The sequence below is a fragment of the Lemur catta genome, chromosome 8, assembly GCF_020740605.2.
Source record: "Lemur catta isolate mLemCat1 chromosome 8, mLemCat1.pri, whole genome shotgun sequence".
Classification (NCBI taxonomy): domain Eukaryota; kingdom Metazoa; phylum Chordata; class Mammalia; order Primates; family Lemuridae; genus Lemur; species Lemur catta.
In genome coordinates this window covers 86553214-86577062 of record NC_059135.1, presented here as the reverse complement: position 1 = coordinate 86577062, position 23849 = coordinate 86553214, and the positions used below count along the sequence as shown (strand labels likewise).

The window sequence follows — 23849 nt, the reverse complement described above, 5'->3', positions numbered from 1 at the left end:
AAATGCCTCTATGCAACCCTCCCCTGAAATACTTACAAACGTACCATTATACTAGATTTTGTAAGGGATGAAGAGTGGACTTAATCGAAGGTCCCCATCCTCTGTGTTGACAATATAGTTTAGTAAGACATGCATGCATACACTCAAAGCTAGATGACAATTTTCAGGCCAAATGAGCAGATGCTGAAGAACCATAATTAGAGAAGAGAGCCTTGTTGTTTCTGACAAAGGAGATGAGGTTGAGTGGTCCTTGAAGCAGGCATGGGAATCTCTCAGGGAGGAGAGAACATCAGGAGGCTCCACTGTCAAGAGCAAAGATGGGATGAGAAGCGCAAGGCTAGTTTGGGGTCATGAGGAGACTGCTGGGTCTGCCAGGAAGGTTTCATTACAGGAATTAACGGGGAACGTCATGGGAAGGCGGCTGGACCCATTCTGGAGGCCTTCAAATGCCAGATTAAAGAATGGAGTTTATCTCATAGGAAAAAAGGATCTAAAAGAATCTATGTGGGATTTGAAGCCTGGAAGAGACTTAATAAAAATAATCCTTGGCCAGGCGCGGTGGCTCACGCCTGTAATCCTAGCACTCTGGGAGGCCGAGGCGGGTGGATTGCTCGAGGTCAGGAGTTCAAGACCAGCCTCAGCAAGAGCGAGACCCCGTCTCTACTAAAAAAAAAAAAAATAGAAAGAAATTATCTGGACAACTAAAAAATATATATAGAAAAAAAAAATTAGCCGGGCATGGTGGCACATGCCTGTAGTCCCAGCTACCCGGGAGGCTGAGGCAGTAGGATCGCTTAAGCCCAGGAGTTTGAGGTTGCTGTGAGCAAGGCTGACGCCACGGCATTCACTCTAGCCCGGGCAACACAGCAAGACTCTGTCTCAAAAAAAAAAAAAAAAAAGAAAAGAAAGAAAAAAAAAAGATAAAAATGATCCTTTCTCTGTTTCCTACTGACCATAAGATACTTTCCCAATATCTCATCATTGCATGCTTATTTCAACACCCGTGTTTCTTATTCCCTTGTCTGCTGGCTTAGCAATTTCTGTCAGTGGAAACAACATTCTTCTTGGATTCAAAGGCTGATATCCTTGGAAGCATCCTTGATGTCTGTCTCTAATTTCAACACCATTTCAAGGTTTACTGACCAAAATCACCTGGGGGATGCTTTAAATAAACACATATTCCTAGACCCTATTCCACAACACCTGAATAGTTGTAGATGTTAGGACCAAGATTTCTACCTGTTATATGATGAGTTAATCTTTGACTAATTGTTACTCTTCCTTCCAAACATCTTTCAACCTTCCCATTTGTCTTTAGACCTATTCCAATCACCGTAACCCAGAACTTCCTCATTCTTGAGCAGTTACTACCCAAGGTATGTTCTGGGTTGCATTCTTCACTCTATGATCACCATTTTCTTTCTAGAATTCACTTGGGCTTCAGGAAAATACCAACATAATGATAGCTCAGATCAGTAGTATCTCAATGTTTCAGTGATTATGATTCAATGCAAATACTTCCCCAGTAGAGAAATAAAACACTTAGGTATAAATCTTACCAAAGTTGTGTAAGATCTATATGAGGAAAATGACAACTCTGATGAAATAAATCATGGAGCTAAATAGAGATATTCCATGCTCATGACTAGGCCCATGGTCATGTTCAATATTGTGAAAGTATCAGTTCTTTCAAATTTGATCTATAGATTTAATGCAATCCCAATCAAAATCCTAGCAAGTCATTTTGTGCATACTGACAAACTGATTCTGGGGTTTATATGGAGAAGCAAAAGACCCAGAATAGCCAACAATACTGAAGAAGAACAAAATTGAAGACTGACACCACCTGACTTCAAAACATACTGTAAAGCCACAGTAATCAAGACAGTATGTGATATTGGTGAACAAATAGACAAATAGCTCAATGGAACACAACAGAAAACACAGAAATAGACCCACATAAATATAGTTAACCGACCTTTGACAAAGGAGTAAAGAAAATACAATGAAGAGAAGATAGTCTTTCCAACAAATGGAGCTGAAACAAGTGGACATCCACAAGCCAAAAAGCGAATCTAGATACAGGCCTTATACCCCTCACAAAAACTAGCTGAGATAAATCACAGTTCTAAATGTAATCACAAAATTGTAAAATCCTACACAATAACATAGAATAACAAGGAGTAATCATGCTCCTTGGTCTTTACCCAAAGGAACTGAAAACATGTCCATAACAAAACCTGCACGTGGATGTTTTTAGCAGCTTCATCCCTAATTGCCAAAACTTGGAAGCAACCAAGACCTTTTTTTGATAGGAAAATGGATAAATTGTGGTAAATCAGCAGTGCTGAATAATAAAGAAATGAGCTATCAAGTCATGAAATAACACACAGAGGCTGGGCACAGTGGCTCATGGCTATAATCCTAGCACTTAGGGAGGCTTAGGTGGGAGGATTGCTTGAGGCCAGGAGTTCAAGACCAGGCTGGGCAACATAGCAAGACCCCATCTCTACAACAAAATAAAAAATTAGCTGGGAGTAGTGGCACATACCTGTAGCCCCAACTATTCGGGAGGCTGAAGCAGGACTATCGCTTGAGCCCAGGATTTTGAGGTTGCAGTGAGCTATGGTGATACCACTGCACACTCCACCCTGGGTGACAGAGTGAGACCCTGATTCTTACAAAAAAAGAAGACAAGACACAGAGGAACCTTAAATGCATAATTCTAATTGAAAGAAGCCTATCTGAAAAGGCTATGTACTGTATGATTCCAATTATACGACACTCTAGAAAAGGCAAAACTGTAGAGACAATTAAAAAGTCAGTAGTTTCCAGGGGCTAAGGAAATAGGAGGTGTGAGTCAACAGAACATAGAGGATTTTTAGGGCAGTGAAACTACTCTGTATGATACTATGATAGTGACTGTACGTCATTTACATTTGTCCAAACCCATGGAATGTACAACACCAAGAGTAAAACCCTCATCTAACTAGGAACTTTGGGTGGTGATGTGTCAATATAGGTTCATCAGTTGTACCAAATGTGCCCACTCTGGTGGGGAACGTGGATCGTGGGGAAAGCTATGCATGGGTAGGGGAAGGGGGCATATGGGAACTCTCTGTACCTTCTGCTCAATTTTGCTGTGAACCTAAAACTGCTCTTTAAAAAAAAAAAAACCTACTAAAACCAAACAAAAACAAACATAAAACCTACTTTTCTCTGTGCTGTTGGTATTCAGAGAAAGGAGAGCCATCTTCAGAGAACATTACCATGAAAGCCACGCAACTGGGGAAGTAATCAGCCTCAGGAAAACGCTCGCTAAACTTCTTACCCAAGGCCAAGTTATCTTTCCTCTTCTCAGAAATACGCAGAGGCCTCCTGAAATTCCATTAAGGAAAGAACCCAAAGCCAACTGGATTTCAAACTAACCTAAGTGGAACAACCCCAAATTCACAAATTCAGTTACTGTGTCCCTGTGTCCTTCTTCAGCCAGGGCTGTACTGCCACAGCCCAGCAGAGCATGGTGAGAAGCCGTGCTTATCTGGCCAGGGGTCCCCGCTGTTGTTTTAAGTGGCTGATACTTATTCAAAAACATACTGCTTCCCATAATCTTACCCTGTTTTTGATATTTTAGAACTTACCCACCATACTTTCTTATGTTTTAAGAACATTATATTCTTTTGGTGTTCTTCTAGGGTGTTAGTAATGTTGTAAGAAGACAGAATGGGCCGGTGTCGCCAGAACTGTGAGATGAGCTACATGAAATCAACCTAGCATATATTTAAATATATAAAAAAGAAACGGATAATAACCTGAAATGGATAACAATCCAATATTTAAGAGTATGTGTGTAAATGATTATAAGAAGTCCAAAAAGGGAAATGGGTCCACTGTCTGAAAGACCAGCATGGGTAGGAAAGAGAGGGCTTCAGTGTGTGCCCAGTCAGGGAGTCAGCAGTGGAGGACCAAATGCTGGCGAGGCGGAGAGGGGAAGAAGTGTGGTGGCCCCACCAAGAGCGGCTGGGCAACGCAGTCAGGCACAGGGACAATAAATATTCAACAAGCATCTGTTGGATGGATGAGTGAATGAATTTTCAAGGATGAAGGTATCAGAAATGAGGAGCTAACTCCAATACATGAGAGCTGACATCTTGAATCCAGAATATTCAAACCTAACAAAACTAATGCATGTATAAATAAGGCAGTGGTAGCAGAAATTGGGAATAAATTCCAGTAAATGGTGACTAACATCTGAAACTCAGTATGTTCAAATGCAAATAATACCATGTCAGCGTGGCATTGCCATCGACCCATACCAGGAGTCTGGGAGTCACCCTCAACTCCTCCCCCATTTGTCAAAGTCTCTATGCCGCCAAGTTGTTTTGCTTCAACATTCTAAATACCCTTGAAATGTATCCCCTTCTTCTCATCCTCATTGCCGTGTCATTAATTTCTGTCTTCATCCACTTTTACTGAGACTGTGACAATGACTTTGTCGCCAGTCTGCCTGGCTCAGTCTCATCCCTCCTCGTACCCACCCTGCGAACTGCAGCCACAGTGATCTTTCCAAAACACGTATTTGATCACTGCACACCCCTGCTTAAAACCTTCTGGTGGCTTCCCACTGTCTACAGAATGAAGTCCAGAGCATTGGAGCCTTATGTATCTTTCCAGTCTCATTTCTTGCCATTTCCCATTCGATTGCATTGAGACTATGAATGTGGAAGGCTACATAGCACAATTACTGAGAGCTCATCTGCAACAGCAATAAATATTGCTGGGGCTACCCATGTGAAATAAAGGGGAAGTTGCTGCTGATATAGCCTGTTCCTGTAGGGAACTTGGGCTCCTTTTTGGGTGAGTACAGATAACCTCACAGGTCTGTAGAGAGGCCCAAAAGAAACTGTGGGGACTGTGTTCATTTGTGAGTGGGCAGAAATGTCTGAGACATCACACGTCATGTGTTTGGAGTCCCCTGAATAAAAGGTATTAGGAAAAATCTAACAAATAACAAAAATTCCTACAGGCAAGTGCCTTGTCTTGTTTTTCTGAGTCATCAAATTTTTTCCTATACACTGGGCTCTCTCATTTATCTATACCCATCTATCTAGAGACACCCATATATCTCTAGTGTCCCTTATCTTTGGTTAATACCACCCAAATGATATACAATAAAAAGAGAAGATATGCTGTAAAACCCAAACTACATTACTATTCATTTCAAACCCAAATATAAATTATTTGGGATTAGTCAAAGTTTCACATTATTATACACATCAATGGATTCTGAAAAGTATATACAGGCTGAAGTAAGTACAGTAAAAATGGCACAACAACCTTCTTGAGTTCTTGGTGCAGGATGCGGCATAGAATTTTGCCAATAACCATACTATTTGACTTCACTAAGCAAGTAAGAAGGAATAATGTATTCCCATTCCTATATCTCACCTGGATCAAACCTGGGAGGAGAAACCAGGGGAAAACACCCAACAGAAGCATTTCACTTAAAGGGCCCTCAGATAGAGCAAAAGGAAGTTACGAAAATGGGTTGAAGTAACACCTTCTGCCCAGCTAGGCATCCAGTGCCCCCCTATTTGCCTGGAAAGAATGCAGAGACCACGTACTATGTGCAAAGCAGTGTGATGCTTAGAAGAAAGGTGTCATGAGACCAGGGAAAGCCCTAACTCAGGGCACAGGCTAATCAGCTAGTGCCAGGACTCCTGTTCCAACATCAGCAGTCACAGGACATGCTTGGACAAAAGCAAAAGCAGGCCCATGACATATACATAACAAGGTGTGTTATGTGTATCACTGGCATTTTGTGGAATGATTTTAGACCGTGCAAAGAAAAATAATACTTATACTTTTATAGCTATGTACTGAGTATGGTATATATTAGAAGAAAATAAAAATAACCTTTTAACTTTTATGGAAAGGTAAAAAAGCCGACTTAAAGAAAAATAGTAAGTAAATGATAGCACAGGTCTTACTGGGGATATGGAAAAATCATGAAGGTTATACTCAAATGAGTGAAATTTGGGAAAACCTGGACCAAACCACAGAGAGATGATAAAGCATGTCTGTGGATTGAAAAAAAATCTACCGCTGACACTGAACAAACCCCATGTAAAATCCTCAGATAGATGTTTTTCCTGCTTTTTGAATCAATTACAGAAACTGAATAATCGGAACTCTTATGTAAACTCTCAAATTTTCACAGGATAACCAGTTTGGAGAATCTTCGTCCAACTTCTTAGCTCCCATCAGCCAAGTTTTGCATTCAATTGCTCCTTCCACCACGTGCAAATCACGTGGGGTGTGGGCCCGCAGAGTGGCAGGTATAATTAACCTGCCAGCACTCCCCTCCCAGGCGTAGCCCCTTCCAGCACTAGGGGAGCGTCCCTCAGCCAGAGAAAGGGTATCAGAGGGAAAGAAGCATCTGCCACCCAGGAAATTAACTGAAAAGAATGAAACCTTTCCCCCTATGCTGTCTCACCCCAATTCAAAGCATTTTAATTGTAGAGAGGCTAAGCTCATTAAGTGCTGCTCAACTGTTGTCAGAAGATTATCATGTATTAAATTTAAAACCTATATGGTCTTCATTCTTCCCGATAAAAGTTTGTAAGGGTATTTTTCCAGAAGCCAATCTCAAACGAGTGTGGAGTGGTGATTTGTTAAGGAGCTTATCCTGCCAATGTGGATGTGAGCAATTTGTTTCTAATTATTTCAATAAACGAGCTTTATAAGAAATCCTAATAATAAAGTGACTTATGCCGCAGAAGAATAAATCCTGGTGCTCTCAATATCCAGATAACGTAGCCATGCTATTAAGAGCTGCCTCATCAATAATGATAGTCTTTGTATAATGATAGAACTCTATTTACATAATACACCAATGGTGCCTAATGCAAAACAGGGTTTATATACAATATTAGCTGAATTTGCAGCATAAATTCACATTCCACCTTTGCACTGGTCAGAAAGCATTATTTCACACCTCACTGCTCTAACATATAAATTAATAAAGCTCACCTCGTTTCCTGTAAGTCCCGATGTGCATAGCTCTCGATTCAAAATAATAATATCCTCTCGTCTTGCCCTTGCATGTCCTTTGAATCATTCTCTGAGAGAGAATTACTTTCTGGCCTGCCCCACCCTGCATCTGAACTCCAGATGTGTTCAAACTGGATTCTAGCCAAAGCTAGGCAAGAAATCTCAGAGCTAGGGATGGTCTCATCGTTTTATGTCAAGTGAAGTGAGGAAAGTTACCAGGATCTTCTTGTTCTCTTTAAAAACTCACAAAATACCAAATTCCATCTTTCTAGGATAAAAATGCAGTGAGACACCCCACACCCACATTTTTACTTGGATCGTCAGCTCCATGTAGACGGGAACCATGGCTACCTCGTTTCTTGACTTTTTTAACCTCAGTACCTGGTTCAGGCAGATGTTCAATGCTTAGCCCCCACCAGGTACTCAGTGAACACTTGTGGAATAAATAGCAAACATTATTCATGGTACAGCCCAGATCTGATAAAATGATCCAATGTAATGTTGGCACACTTCAAAGTGCTGTAAAAATACATTTGCTCTTTATTTTACCAGTTATTTCATACTCATCCCAGTGTGAGATATTTTGTAAGATATAAAACAATAGAAATTGGTGTTTATAGTCAGATAAAGGGAACCAGCTCAGCACAACTAAAACCCCAGCAAGCAAATAAATGTACGTGCTTCTTCGGAAAGATGTTTGTAGTATTATAATATGTAAGTGTCAAAAAGCAAAGTGCGAAAATATGAGAGAGAAAGAGAAACACAGAGAGGGAGAGAGATAGACAAACAGAGGAATAATCTTTACTTTTGGGCCCTTTGAATCTTATCCTGTGGGACCTATAATCAAATTTCTCCTTTTAGAAAGGAAAAAAGATATTTATTTTTCTCTATATAATATTTATTGGTATATTTATGGACAGACACAGACAGACAGGCCAGATTTATACTAGCACTAGAAAAAGTCTAAAAATCACACACCAAACTCTTCAAACTTTTTAATGATGTTATTAAATCTGACGGGTAGGGTTTGGGAGATTTTCACTTTCGATTTTACACATTTCCATACTGTCTGAATTTTTTATAGTGAGCAAGTATAAATTTTTTAGTAAAACCAAACAATTCTAATTTTTTAAAAAGTCAGAATAAATAACCACATTTTGTGGTATCTACTGAGTGTTTTAAGAGCTCAATAAAACTTTAATTGTCTGGAATGTCATTAACCAGAGACCTCAATCAACCAGGAATTTTTTTTCCTGCATTCTATTCTTAGGAAAAAGAAGCAAATCATATGAAAATAAATTCTTATCAAGAATTTAGGATGCAGTATTATTTGTCCATAGTGAGTAGTTTTAGTGTATGGCACATAAACCAACCCTTCAGCTCTTTAATTTATCTATCTCCATCTTTGTCTCTGTACAACGACGTTTAGACCTTTGTTGTTCTATGTGTGGTCCCAGAATCTCAGGCCCCATCCAGACCCACTGAATCACTGGGAGTAAAGTCCAGGGATTTGGGTTTTAACAAGTTCCCTAGGTGGTATATGTACACATTAAAGTTGAGAAGCACTAGTTGAGAAGACTGAGCCTGAGTTCCTGCATGATTATTAACTTATAAAAAAGACTTATTTCTATTAGATTGTCCATTTAAAAATAGAAACATAGACATTTTACATATTATGTAGGAAATGTTAACCATTAAATAAAATTAACTAGACGTATAGTCATCCCCCTCTTATCCCACCAAATTGTTGGAAATAACATTAGAATACAACACAATAAAAGATAGTGGAAAATTTCAGCTCCAGAACAAGTTTGGGAAAGTATAGTCCTACAATTACTTGTTTTAACCATCAGACAGTGCTCATGTGTTGGCAGGGGAAAGACGAAGCCAGATCACAGAACTGGGATGATGAGGTGTGGCACTTACGGTGCTACCACTCCTCATCCCATACTAATTACAGACATCACCAATCAATTACGGTGCTTTCTCCTCCCACCCAAGACACAGCACCAGAATCCTCCTCAATGGAGCATCATAGGCAGCCATGGTTCATGGATCAAAATTAGCACTTAAGAAGAAACATTTCTAACATCCCTATTCAAAACCTGCTAGACATGGTAAATCACTTTTAAGAAATGATAAATGAAGGAGGAATAATTTAAGGCCCCACTGGGTGAGCAAACAAAAATTTGAGATTCAAAACGGCCAAGGACTACTCCCTATGTCTAGAAATGTATTTATCTCCATTCCTCAACTATTTGATTAGTGGAGAATGGGATTAGAAATGAGAATCATTGAGCATTAGAGCCAGAAGGACTCTTATAGACCATCTAGTTCAACTGCTTCTCTCACACAGGAGAAAGTATTGATCTAGAGGAATCACAATGGCAAAATCCCATAGCTAGTTATGGAAGAGCCCAACTGGGAATCGATTCTTACCTAACCAGGATTTCTCCCATTGCACCAAATGGCTCCTAAAGCCACAGCAGCCAGTGGTGGAAAAAACTGGACACAGATATGCTTATGGATTCAGAATCAAAGGACCACATTGTCTCCTAGTTCTGGGAAAATTCAAGTTCAAGCAATGGTGGACCACACTCCTTGGTAAGAGGCTGTAGCCGGCCACCAGAGATCCCTGTGCTGGTGGACTGGGGGGTAAGCTACAAAAGGCGACACTCCCAGGGGCCCCGCACAGCTAGTTCTGGGAGCCTTGTGTTCTTATGTCTCCCACGGTATTCAAATTTAACACATTCCAAATTAAACTCACGATTTTCACTGCACACCTGTGCCAAAACAACAAACCTAGTCTCCCTCCTCTAGTAGTTGTCTGTGAATAAAACCAGTATTCATACAATCGTGCAGGGCTGAAGACTAGGAGTCATATTTAACTCTTCCCTCTTCCTCAATCTCAAATATAATTATTAATAACATCATCATCAATTTTATCCCTAGACATCTGGGGAATTATCCATTTCTCTATATCTTCCTCATAATCAGGCAGTTGTAAGCCCTGTCACCTCTGCCTAGACCTGCAATAGCTGGTTAACTGGTCGACTCACCTTTATTAAATATTATGCCCCTCTCCCCTCTCTGTTCACACAAGTGGCCAGAATGACTTCTTTCAAATCAGAATTCTGACTATGTCACCTGCCCCCACTTAAAACCATCCATTACCTTCTCGTTGGTTTTAACATGACACCCAGGTCCCTGCAGGATCTGACCCCATCTGTGTCTCCTGCCTCCCCTTACCTCCCCTCTGATCTCTGCACACTGCCCCCCCACCAAGTTCCCCCGTGCCTCGTGGTCCCTTTACCACCAGGCTACTGCTTCTATCACAGGCTTCTCCTCTTCCCAGATCCTTGTCCATCCTCCACCTCTCAGCTCCAGAATCACTTCCTCAGGGAAGCCCTTTCAGATTCCCCAGTGTAGACCACTTCTCATGGGTAGGTATTTGCTCTCACGGATAAGTATTTGTTTCCTCAGGAGTCTGGTGTCAGTTTATAATTATACATTCACCAGGGCGTTACATGGTCAACGTCTATCTCCTCAGTCAGCGCCTCATTGTCAGTCATCTACAGACCTCACGACAGCAAGAGAGATGTGCACTCCGTGTCCTCTTTAGCAAACCATTTATCCTCAGTGCCTAACCAAAGAACTGACACACAGTAGACGACCAATAAACTCTAAATCGAATGAATGAATGAACAAGCGAAGGCCTAGTGTTGAAGCGTCCGCCCCTAGTTGTGAAGCAATGAGTAGAATAATTAGTCACAGGTTCCAAGCACATGTAAGAGTGATACATTCTAGGATTTCTGCGGGAAAGTAGCTCCTTGGCTGTATCAACCATTCATAAAGCCCACCCGCATATTTCTGTAAAATGGCCTCTTCCTGGGACACGTGTATATCTTAAGATCCAGGCCACGCCATTCGTCTGGGTTAGACACACAGCCATAATATTTTATGTCTCGTCATCTCAGACCAATTCTCCAGGTGTCACACCTCATAATTCGAGGCAGAGATGCCAAGTGCATAGGTACCTGAATTAATCACAGGTAAGGGATAATGATTAACCTGAGAACTGTTAGCAAGAGAACATACCAGAGGGAAGTGCTTAATGTTCTGGTATTTATTAGAGACTCGACATGGGAGAACAGCAGAGAACACCGTGTTCTCCTGCTCTCTGTCACAGTCTTGAATTATCCACAGCTGATAATTAACTGCAGTGAACGATCCACCTATTTCTAACTTGTGCCACAGCCAACAGCATCACAGTGTTTTCATAGTTGTCATTAATAAAATAAGTAGAAAGTACGGTCCTATGGGCTTGTTCATACATGTACACGGGTCCAAACCTGTGAGCGCCTGCACACACACTCTCTCTCTTCTCTCTGTCTGTCTCTCCTTCCCTCCCTCTCATTTGCCAGAGAACTCCAATGTTGAGCAATGAACTAAATTTTTTCTGCACAAAATTACTTTGGTCTTTCAGAGTGGCCATCTTGTGGCTTGTTCCTTCAGCAACAGAACCCTGTACTGCGCCAACAGTGCGGTCATCTAAGTAATATCTTGATTAGAACAGTCCCCTCTTTGGAGGATACTCAAAGCACTCCAATCAAATTCTTAGCACGGAAGCAGCCTTCAACCTTGCCCCCCACATACACCCACAATTAGGAATGCCAGCTAACAGTCCCATGGTTAACAGTCACCTATCAAAAAAAAAAAAATGAAAAGAAATTAGGCTGTGTCCTGTGGGCAATTCCTGGCACGCTGGCTGTGACTCCACCCCTCCAGGCCCGCTGTTGTCAATGCCTGTGTATGTTTCCCGGGACAAGTCCATGCATGGTGCCCTTCAGGCCCTAAGAGAAGTCTGCATCCGGTGGCTTCTATTTTATAAGCAAAGTCTATTTTAGCCTCTGGGAATGTTCTGGGTACCAGTCAGTGATGACCAGCTACTTGACTTTCCTGTTTGATGTGCCTATTATATGCATACTGGAGAGGACACACAGCTACATACACATGACCCCATGCCCTGGAGGAGTGTGCACCCATTTCCACACTGGTTCATCCTTTAACCCAGCTCCCCAGACCTGATGCTTTCTTAGGCCAATATCTTCCCTGGTTTCTTAAGGAATATGCTCTTTCAAATCTTAATTTTCCCCTTTTCCTAAAATGACAACATTTCTTGGTTTTCTCTTGGCTCCTTCCATTCCTCCAGCCAGGACTTCCATCTCCTCATCACCCTTTTCATCTGCCTCTCCTTCACCCTGGCTGCACTTAGAATCACTTGTAGAGTTAAAACTATGCAAACACGTGTGTGTGTGTGTGTGTGTGTGTGTGTGTGTGTATCTGTATATTTTCTCACATGTCCTGGCCTATGTCTCAGCCCCACCCCAGACAAATTAAGGCAGATCTCTGGGGAGTGAGGCTTGGTCACTGATAATCTATAAAGGCTCTTCAGTGATTTCAGTGTGTAGTCTAGGGGGAGAACCACTGCCTTAGAACTTGTTCAACTGATTGTACCCTTTAATTTTCATTTACACATTCAGAATTTATTTATTGATAATATATTCATTTTTATTTATGGGGAATTTTATATGCTCTAAGCATTGTGTTGGGCACTGAAAATGCCTAGATATTTAGACATATCCTTCTTTCATATTGGTGTTCTGGATATTCCCATACTCAGCCCTCCTGTTCTTCCTGCTTGTACTTTCCCCATCACCTGCTAACTACCATCTACTTTCTTAGGGCCCCCAAGTCTGAATCTTGAATCCAGGCATCTACCCTGGACCCTCTTTAGACTAGTACATCTGATTACACATTAGATGTGTTGGCTTGAGTGACCCAGGTCAAGCCAAACCCAACATAGCAAAAATGGAATGCTCTGACTCCCCACTGAACCCCTGCCTCCTTCTCTATCTTCTTGGTGCCTCACCATCCATCTGGTCACCCACATTTTAAATCTGGGGAGTCTCACTTCCAATCCCTTTTCCCTGCACTCCCAACCCCTCATCCTCTAAATCAGTTGTTGTTGTCTCCAAAGCACTGTATCCCAATCAGCCCTCCTTGCTTCTCTCCAAGGCTGCTGGTAGATTTCCCTGCATCCAGTGTTGCTACTACAGTCTCATCTTCGGCAGAATCACCAGAGTAAACTGTCTCAAGGGAAAAATCAAACCATGTCATGGCTTTCTGTTGCTCACAAGTAAAGTTTAACCTGGCACACAAGGCCATCTGAGATCTGACCCTTTCCTCACAATCCAGTGCCCACTGGAATGAATCGTGAACCCCCGACTAAGGCTACAGCAACACAGAGGGGCTTGCAGCTTTCCTTTGCCAGTGAGGCTCTGTCTTACCTGTCTCCCCCATGACTGTCCTCATGTGGTCTTCTCTGTCTGTAAAACTCACCGACTCACCCCTTCCCACATATGCACATTCTGATAGTTGATGATGCTAACTGCATATGTCCAGCACAGTCATGTGCCACATATCGACATTTGGGTCAATGACAGATCACATACACGATGGTGGTTCCACAAGATTGCAATACCACATTTTTACTGTACCTTTTCTATGTTTAGCTACACAAATTCTTACCACTGTGTACAATTGCCTACAGTATTCAGTATAGTAACATGCTATACGTGTTTGTAGCCTAGGAGCAACAAGCCATCTCATATAGCCCAGCTGTGTCGTAGGCTATGCCATTGAGGTTGTGTAAGTACACTCTGTGATGTTCTCACAATGACAAAACCACCTAACGATGCATTTCTCAGAACGTATGCTCATCATTTAGCAATGCATGACTATATTGTATCACAAAAAATAAGTGTAATTATGTCTCTTTGTTTCTGTATTCCCCATTAGATGGCAAACTCCCTAAAGACAGTGACTATGACTGTATTGTTATTGCTTTCATTATTTTTTTTTTTTCTTTTCAGAACCTAGAACAATGGCTGGAACATCTCGAGTACTCAGTAGATGCTTATCGAATAAATGAATGAAGACATGGCTTCCTCCCCTTAAGAAGTTTAAAATCCAATAAATTTATTTTAGTTTTTATATTCATTTAGCCAAGTCCAGAGGTAGTTTCTTTTCTCCAGAACTCTTAACATATGCTCCAAAGGTCCGATACACTTAAATACAAACAACAATTTAATTCAGCATTGGGAGTATACAGCTCACCATAATGTTTCAAGAGTACAGAGGGATCACGTGTGTTATTAAGTCATAAGACTGATATAAAATGCCACTCTTAGAAAGCAACAGAATCTAAAACTGACCCTTAGCTCCCCATAATTTGATCGTTTTTCGGAGAAAGTTCTTAGCAGAGAACTGAGTCTAGAGTCACATCAGGACAGAAACCAGGTTATGCAATCAGGCGAATGAGATAGGTCCGCTGAGTTGAGAGTATGGACTAATCAGACAGTCCTACGTCCAAACCAGCCAGCTCTGTGTGGAAACTAAAATTTTGGATGTTATACCAAAGACATGAATGAGTGGAACAGAGCTTTCTAAGGGATAAATTATACATTATACTGATTTTATTAGAGATTTGAGTGGAAACCACTGAGCCATTGAGTAATAAACTCAGTTTGACCTTGTCAAAGTCCTACACCTATCGGCATTTTGAGAACTTCTTGGTTCCGCCTCTTTGTTCCAAGTTGTTCGAACTTCAGTTGAACACATGAAAGTTTTCAGTTATCAAAAATGTGCTTATATATGCACATTATTTCACATTCATCTGCACCTGCCTAGTAGTCATCACCAGAGGCCCTGGAAATATTTAGAGAACCACTGAAGTGTGAGCAATAGTTAATAAAAAATTCTTGCAGTTTTAATTACAAACAAAAAGCAGGCATGTTTCAACTCTATAAAATGGATCTGGAATATCCAGGGAACTGCTGTTTATAACTACACATAAATTATATTCATCTTTTACACTGAGTGTAAGCATTGCAGATTGATATATAAAGCCACAAGTCGCAATCTTTATGAAAATATTAATTTTACCACCTGTTTTGGGAGTTCTAACTCAACCTCCAAAACAAATAGAAATTAATAAACAAAAACTTTACTGACCTTTCCCACCAGGGAGGTTCTTTTTGTTCTCTAAGTCATCTTCCTATGTATGAAGCAAAGCAAAGGACTGCCAACGCCCTTGGTGGTGGAAGCGTTGGGAAGGAAAAGTGTTGTGTGTTGTCCAAAGGCAATTAGTGGCAGGAGAGAACCATGAAGTAAACCAATACCAGAGCCGCTCTTCCCTTCTGAGCCGTGACTGCTAAGAGACCATGATAAAAGATGAGGTGAGAGGTTCTTACCTGGGATCTTGGTCCCCATTTGCATATTTGTTATGCCATCACTTACTCTGTAACCAGTATGAGTACTAGGCACTCAGCACACAAAGGTAAACTAGACTGACCATTGCCTTCTCAGAGAAGCTCCTGCAAAAATGGCTGGTTCGCATAAGCAATAACACTATTTGGTAAACGTGAGGGTGTAGACATGTGTTCTTCATTCACTCTTGTGACAAACATGCCGCTTGACTTTTTAAAGCCAGATGCTGTATTAGGTACAAGTGAATTAAAACCAGTCCTTGCTCTTGAAGTGTTTGTAGGAGGTGTCCAGACAGTAAATACCCAATTACAAAGTAGTGAGATTGGCCAAATGCATTGACACACCTAGCAGAGTCCTCCAACTCAGATGTAGAGGTCAAGGAAAGCTCGAGATAGACCACCCAATACAAGAGCTAAGAGTGGATACGCATCAGTCAGATGGCGGAGATGGGGATGGCGGAGCAGGCGGAGGGACCTAGAACCAGCAGGAACATGGAGCACTATAAGGTATTCCGGACTAAAGTCTGGATAATAGTGTTCATCCCAAAAAGGTTTTGTGTGGCAAAGGAAACAAGAGATATTACAGCCTATCAGTGTGGACCTCGGAAATTTTTTCCAAATCTTGCCAATGAATCAATAGGTCAATAAAAAATAGTGATGCTTCTTTACAGAACCCCCAGGTACCATTTTCTTGGGTGGACCTCAAAAAACAGAGAACAGAATTAGATCACATAAGGGAAGCAACAGCTCAATTCATCAAAGAAGTCACCAGGAAGGCAGACAAAAGTAAAAGTTGTTGGCCTCAAAAGCAGGCTTGAGAAGATAGAATCAAAGCTTTAAAAGTCATGTGTGAAATGCATAACCTGGTCTGACAGACCTCAGTAGACAGAGATATTTAAAAGGCAGATTTGTTCACCTGGTCTTAAAATAATAAAATTGAACATTTTTACCATTCTCCTTAAAATATTAAGTGAAATAAAGAAAATGTTTAGCAGTATACTTGCCAATAGCAAATATTCACTAAATGTTGGTGGCTATCATCATCATCTATGAAAAGCCAGTTAATAATTTCATGTAACACGTTAGTCCACATAGGAAACACTTTTCTTTCTTTCTTTTTTTGAGATAGGGTTTCATTGTCACCAGGGCTAGAGCGCAGTGGCATGATCATAGCTCACTGCAGCCTCCAATGCCTGGGCTCAAGCCATCCTCCTGCCTCAGCCTCCTGTATAGCTGAAACTACAGGCTCACACCACAACCCAGCCACTTTTTAAAAAAATTTTTTGTAGAGATGGGATCTTGCTATATGGCCCAGGCTGGTCTCAAACTACTGGCCTCTAGCAATCCTCCCACCTCAGCATCCCAAAGTGCTAGGATTACAGGCATGAGCCACTGCGCCTGGCCAGGAAAAGCATTTCTTAACTTAAGAAACAAACAGTTCTGACTAAAACATGGAAGCTTCCTAAAACGTTAGTGAAGGAACCCAGGCTGAGGTGTGTGTGGAGCAGCCTGCCAGCTTCTCTGCTCAGGACGCTCTCCATCTGAGAGAGATGTATAAGCTGGAAGGATTATGTAACTAAGTCAACCTCATCCATAAAGTCCTATTCACAGAAACACTCTTCAATGCTATGAGGGGGGCTATTCTCCTCACAGATAATGGCTGGGGCTGAAGACTTGCTTGGAAATAGAATACCCCAGGCATGTTTAGGTCATAACAGGTAAGACCAAGTAAGCCTTTCACATCAAATGGTACTGGTCATCGCACTTGGCCTTGCTGTTAACACGCACAGGAGAGACAGCTCTTCTAGTCATTGTTTGTGTGCTTAAATATTGTCAGGGAATTCTTGGAATTATCATTGCATAATAGTTTCCAGAAAAATTGTCCTATGTTCATCCAAATACCTTGTATTCTCCTCAAGCCCCCACAGTCACATACATAGCAAAGATAAATTATCCCTCTACCCAAAACAGCATTTGTTTGTGCAAGTTTCTCTCTCTCCCCATGTCCCTCACTTTTCTCTCTTTTAATTTTGCCATCCAGTGCCTGTGACAATAACACAGAGGAGTAACTCAATGACCAAGACATGTAAAATCCAACAGATATGGCTAGCAAAGTTGGCGAGCTGAGGAAGGTCATAAAAACGCTGCTTAGAGTTTAATCAAGGTAAAGTTCAATGTGCTTTGTCCATCCAAATGAAACGTACAGACAAAATTAGGAAGCAGAACTTCAGCTAAAGGAATCAAGTGGTTGCAAGGGCTTTGTCAGTTTGCAGGGGCTCCATTCACCTGGCCTCAGCTCTCCCAGCCAAGCCAGCCTCAGCTGGTTTTCACGAAGCAAGAATGAATCGTCCCACGCTACTCTGTTCCCTTCTCAAGACCCATAGTGGCCCCTAAATGCTTCTCACATGACATAAAAACACCCAACATGGAATTCAAAGCTATTTATCCTTGGCTTGTGACCATACTAGTTAAGATACGCAATGTGTTAGTTCGCTAGAGTTGCTGTAGAAGCATCACCCTTATCTCTGCCTCTGTCTTCACACCGTGTTCTCCCTGTGTGTATCTGTGTCCAAATTTCCCCTTTTTATAAGGACATAAGTCATACTGGATTAGAGCCCACCCTCATGATCTTATTTTAACTTTATTATCTTTATAAGGACCTTATCTCCACAGCCTAAAGTCACAGCCTAAGAGATCAGAGGTTAGGACTTTAAGGTATGAATTTTTAGGGGGTTTAAGTCAGCCCATAATATATAGTGGTATCTTTGCCATTATTGTTTGGTGGAGTCTATAGAGCAGCAATTATAACGGGAAGGACACATGCCTGTTGTCAGATAGACTTAGATTCAAATTCACTCTCTGCCCTTTGTACCTAGTTGCCCTACTATGTGAGACAGAGATAACATTCCTGTCACCCTATCATGCTGAAGGGTGTGAAGACTAAATTGGGTAAGCAACTTCCATAAAGAAGACAGACACTTGCACGTTATAGATCACCAATCGCTATTTACACCCAACTAGAATGACCCATACCAGGCCTGACCTCTCTTCTAATAACAAAAATATAACACAACAAAACCACACTTGTTTCCTTATTCCAAAAAAGTAAACCTCTAAGATAATTTTTAAAAATCTCTCAAATATCTGTTTAACTCTAAAACTGTAAACATTCTCTCTTCGCATAACAAAAAAGCTTTCTTGTTGTTGATGATGGTTTTTACCTGGCTCTATAGAAACCAATTTAAATGAATCCCTCTTATGGCATCTTTTTGTATTTGAGTTCATTTGACCATTTGATTACAAGCTCTTGGAATGAAAGAACAACATATTCAATGACATCTGAAAATATTTTTCAAAGACAGCCTTTTTGTTAAGCACCTTCTCTATGTAATTCAACGGTAATTTAGTGAAATTGTGAAGGGTACCTTTGTTTCCTAGTCTGTTCTTTCTCATTGACCTTGGTGTCCACTGCCTGCTAGGGTATGCTTGTGGCCCTGCTAACCTTATTCTTAAAATCTGTTTGCAAAAAGACATTGATTCATTTTGGGGGGATTAAGTAATAAAGTCCTCTGGGGTGCTGGGTACTATTAATATTGGGCAGGCTGTAGATTGCACAGAGTATCCCAACATAAACACGGAAGATTTCTATATTTATTATGACAGTTTTTTAGCAGATGGTTGTAAAGTCTGTTCTAATAAAATCTATACATTTTTCTAATCTGTGTAAGAAGAAGTGCTTTATCTAATTTGCATGAAGGCACTGCATAGACTAGCACTGGCCCTGCTGCTGCTGAATCTTACGTGTGATTCCTCGCAAGATTCCGCAGCAAGGAGATCTAAACCAAAGGAAGAGAGCTCTGTGCAATTTATGGCATCAGTAATGTGAGGGGTTGATTTGGGGGGGAATCTTTTGAAAAGTCCTATATTAAAGAGTAGTCACCAATATCAGCTCATGGACAAAACTCTAGGCAAGGGCTTCAGGGTGGGCAGTGAATCTGATGCCATTGGATGCTGCTCACCAGAGACACGGAGGAGCTAAGACGTGGATTTCTTTCTGGAAAATGTGCTGCCCTTGGGTTACCACATAAGAGCAGAGACCTGATCATCAGGAATGGCAACAGTGCCTTCTTTACTCATATTGCAGCTGAATTTTGTAGAAGACAAACTCGAGAGGAAACTCTCAATATGAGAAACAAGAGATGTGATGTATTATTTGGTAGAAATGTGGCACACTGGTATGTGATCAATACCTGGGCTTTGGGCACTACAATGCTTCCAAAGGAGAGTCAGTTTACTGAGTTGTCCAAATCGTCTCAGTATTAATACAAAATAACAATTTGACCAATGACAATAGTCAATGGTGTCAGGAAAAACCATATTTTAAAAAATTTAATAAGCCTATGAAATGGAAGAAAACATGTCTGTTTTTAGAAAATGCATATTCTGGGTGGAGAGCATGAAATATAACAAACAATAAAATTTCAGGGGTGGCAAAATTGTGCGATTTATCAACATTGACATTCTTAAAGAGAGACTGATGGGGTGACTGGGAGCTCAGACAGCAGATGGAGAGTGTGTGACGAGCAGAACCGGGAGGGGAGGCAGCCCGAGTTCAACAACTCCTGAAGCAGCAGAGGGCAGAGAACCGTCCAGTGGAGTTGACTCACTGGGTCTCGAACACCTGACTCACACTCAGCCACACATGGACATCGGGATGCAGAGTGAGGATGCTGGCGTAAGTCTGTAAAGTGGAGTTGGGCTGGGAATTGGCATCGCAGACAGTGATGGAGAAGCCACTTTTCAGAGAGGAATGAACGACAAAAAGAAAAATTCGAGAAAGGAGCAGCCATGTAGAGGTAAAGAAACAGACCCACACAACGGGGAAGTGTCAGCACAGAGTCAGCTCCAGGAGGTTGGTTTGGGTCCACTTCCTTTTAGAGCGAGCCCTGGAGCCCTGCACAGCAAGACAGCACGGCACGCTCTCACGCTTCATCTGGGCTGGCCACAGTGACCTTCTGCTGCTTACAGTCGCAGCTTTGTCACACAAGCTATAGGAATGCCAGCAGAGGAAGCGACAGGCCAAGGGGACAGTGAAGGGCCCAGTGCAGCGAGAGGGGTGGTGTTTTGGGGGGACAAGGAGGGAATCAGACTATGGAGGGCCCTGGCAGAGAAGGTTCAGGGTATTTATGGCTCAGAGAAAGAATGACTCTTTGACCCTAAGACTTAAAAAGCACAAAACAGGTATCCTTACAGAGCCGGGGTGGGGGCAGTTGTGGCAGGGAGAGAAGAGTTCTAAGATTCTGCACATATTGATAGGCAAACACTCAAATTAGGAAAGCCTATTTGAGGATTTTTTTTCCTGGCATTTTATATGAGGTTTTTACTTTTTTTCCCCCCTAAAGTTTCTACTGAAGAGAAATCCCCTTCAATAAGAACACCTTTAGCAGATTATTAAAAGAGACAGTGTGAAACCTTCAATAATATTTAGAAATACGTGCAGGAGAACTAACTTGATTCATTCATCACATTTTCAAGTAACTGGTGTGGGCTCCATTTCTGACTACATAGCACAGTACAGATAGACTTTTGTGTATTAAAATTAATGAAAAAAAAGGGGGGACTTATGAGTCTCAGTAGTTCTCCCAATTTAAATACACTTAAGTAACTGTGAAAACTGGTCAGTTTACACATAAAGTCATGCCAATTTAAAACAGAAAAGTTCCATTGATATTGACCACATTTTTGGCTCCTATTAAATTGCTATATAAATATATAAAGCGGGTCTGTAATCCTATATGTCTGCAAAAACATTTTTTTGGCAAATAAAAGTCTTTCCATTTTTAATCTCGATCTTCCTTACCAGTATTCTTAAATATTTTTAAATTACTTTGGGTTCTAAATTTTCTTAATATCCCTACCCCCATGTACTTTTTTCCCACATTTTGCTGTTATCCATTCTTTTCTTTTACATAGTCATACATAAAATGGTTTGTAGTCAATGATGATTGCAATTTTAATATCTCAAAATCCAGCTTCTGGTTGGCATTGGAGTGGCATCTGAAGTTTAATGTTACAGGTCAGTGATTGCAATGGATTCAATGGTGGCCCCCAAAAAGAAACGCCTATGTCCTAACCCCTGGAGCCCGTGAATGTGACCTTATTTGGAAGAAAGGTCATTGAGAATGTAATTAAGGTAAGGATCTCCATCCTGTGCTATTGGTGGGTCCTAAATCCAATGATACCTGTCATTACTGGAGACACCGAGAAGACAGGTATGGAGAGGAGAGAGAAGGAAGAGTAGCCCGACCACGTGAAGATGGAGGCAGAGAACAAATTCCTGTTGTTTTAAGCTACTAAGTCTGCGGTAATTTGTTAAAGTAGCCTAGGAAACTGATGCAATGATTAACTGGTATCCGTTTATTTTTTATTTGCTTTTCATTAAAGTTATGGCCCATATATAAAATACTGATTTTGTTCCTTGTGAAATTGCGACCCATAATAAGAAATATATATTTGGTCTTTGTCCCTGGTTCCTGGTACCCAGCTTCTAAAACCTTGGAATTTCCTGAGTGATAGGAGTGAGAGCAGTTATCTTTTGTTATTCTAAACAATCCCTTTCATAACTGTACCTGAGTTTATGCTGACGAGGTGACTCCTGGTGGGCCCTAGGTAGCTTCAGGGTGGGGGCTGGTTGCCAGAGGAACCAACCTTGTGATTAGAGGGTTGGATGGCCAGAGGCACTAGAGACCAAGCTAATCACCAATGGCCAAGGATCCAGTCAATCCTGCCTGTGTAACAGCCTCCATAAACACCTTAAACTAGGGGTTGGAAAGCCCCTGGGATGGTGAACAGCCTGAACCTCTGGGAGAGCAGCGCACCCGGAGAGGGCATGGAGCTCTGCAGCCTGCTCCGCACACCTTGCCCCGTCAGTCTTCCTGGCGGCTGTTCCTTTATATTAAACATAAGCCAGTAATATTAAGTTAGCTGTTTTCCCTGAGTCCCGAGAGCTGTTCTAGCACATCATCCAGCTGAGGAGTAGGGCATGGGATCCCCCAATTTATAGCCTATCGGTCAGAAGCTTGGGAGCCTAGAACTTGCAATTGGCATCTGACTGGCAGGCCGGTTGGGAGAGTCTGATGCTAACTCAGGGTAGTTGGTGTCAGAATTCAATTAAACTGCTGGACATCCAGACGGTACCCAGAGTCGGAGAATTGGTCACTGGTTTAGAAAAAAAAACCATGCATTGGGTGTTGGAAGTGTTCTGAGGGTAGAAACAGATTATTATAGTAGTGTGTCAGGGGTATTATTGGGAGTAAAATCAGCACAGATTCCCTAATTAAATCTGTTCCATGATTTAAAATAAGGATATTGTAATAAAGCGGTACATATAAAATTAGAACCTAAGGTAAAGTTTATCTCTAAATGCTGCTTATTAAAAATATCACAAAGCAGTTTTAAATGGCAATCATGTTTAAACATTCATGTATGTGATGGTTTAATGTTCCTAGCTGCCATGACAATTTAATCAAATCTATAACCCAGAAGAAAAGATTGCTACTCTAGTTTAATATACCATTAGATATACTTCTGCAAGGTAAGAGCTGAATGAAGGTAGTAACATGCATAACATAATGAAGTCATGCTTTTGTTAACAGAATTAAGAGATAGTTCAATCCCAGTTTATCGAACTCTTAGAAGGTTTCAGGCATTGTGCAAGGTAACAGAAAGATCAAATCCCTCTATCAAGGTACATTTACTCTACTATAAGGATAGGTATGTAAATAAATTGGCCAGTATTTAAATAAACTAAATTGGGAATACAATTCCTGGAGGTTTGGGGAAATAGTTAACATCAATGCATTACATAGTGATTCTAAGTCACATTGTATCTTATTATTAAAAATTGGACTGCAAAATCACTGTTTAACTTAACATGTATTCATAAAATCTATGAAACATATTCACAGATTAAAAAATCTGACTACTTAAAATTGGTAAACCTTGGTAGAATTCTGTACATATTTAAAAGATATAATTGAAATTAGTTTTGGATTGCTTGACCAATAATAATTATATTACTTAGTGTTATGAATGTATCTTTTGGCAATAGAATTAGCAGTTATGGGTATTAAGTAAAATGCAAGTGTCACTGGAGGGGTATTTTCTTTGATCTAGAAGGTGACAGTCTTGTCCTGCTGCTTCCCACAAAGGAAGCTTCCTGCTGGTTGGTCCTGGCACATCTGAACCTTCAGCTGATTAGGACATAATACTGAAGTCTGGTCACACTGCTGCCTAACGGGAGGGTGGGCATTTAGCGTGCCTGTGTATTTGGGGCACTGGTAAGATGAACTACTGGTAAAACCAAAGGAATTTGGAATTTGACCTCGGTGTGGGTCTAGGGCAGACTTTTTACTGGAGGACGTGGGCCAGAATGGGGAAAGTTGAGAAGTGGGTAGATGGAGAAGA

General features: G+C 41.1%; 1 protein-coding gene across 6 annotated transcripts in view; it reads right to left on the bottom strand.

Annotated features, from left to right (window-relative positions):
- NCKAP5 (NCK associated protein 5) overlaps positions 1 to 23849 on the bottom strand; it is a 768565-nt gene that overhangs the window by 640126 nt on the left and 104590 nt on the right. Inside the window, exon 2 of one of the 6 annotated variants that reach the window (XM_045560318.1) lies at positions 15130 to 15328. The exons of 4 other annotated variants lie outside the window; for them this stretch is intronic. The gene's annotated coding sequence lies outside the window, so the exon portion shown is untranslated. Of the gene's footprint in view, positions 1 to 7032; positions 7093 to 15129; positions 15329 to 23849 lie in introns of those variants that run through there. One more of the 6 variants, XM_045560319.1, reaches the window with a different exon arrangement.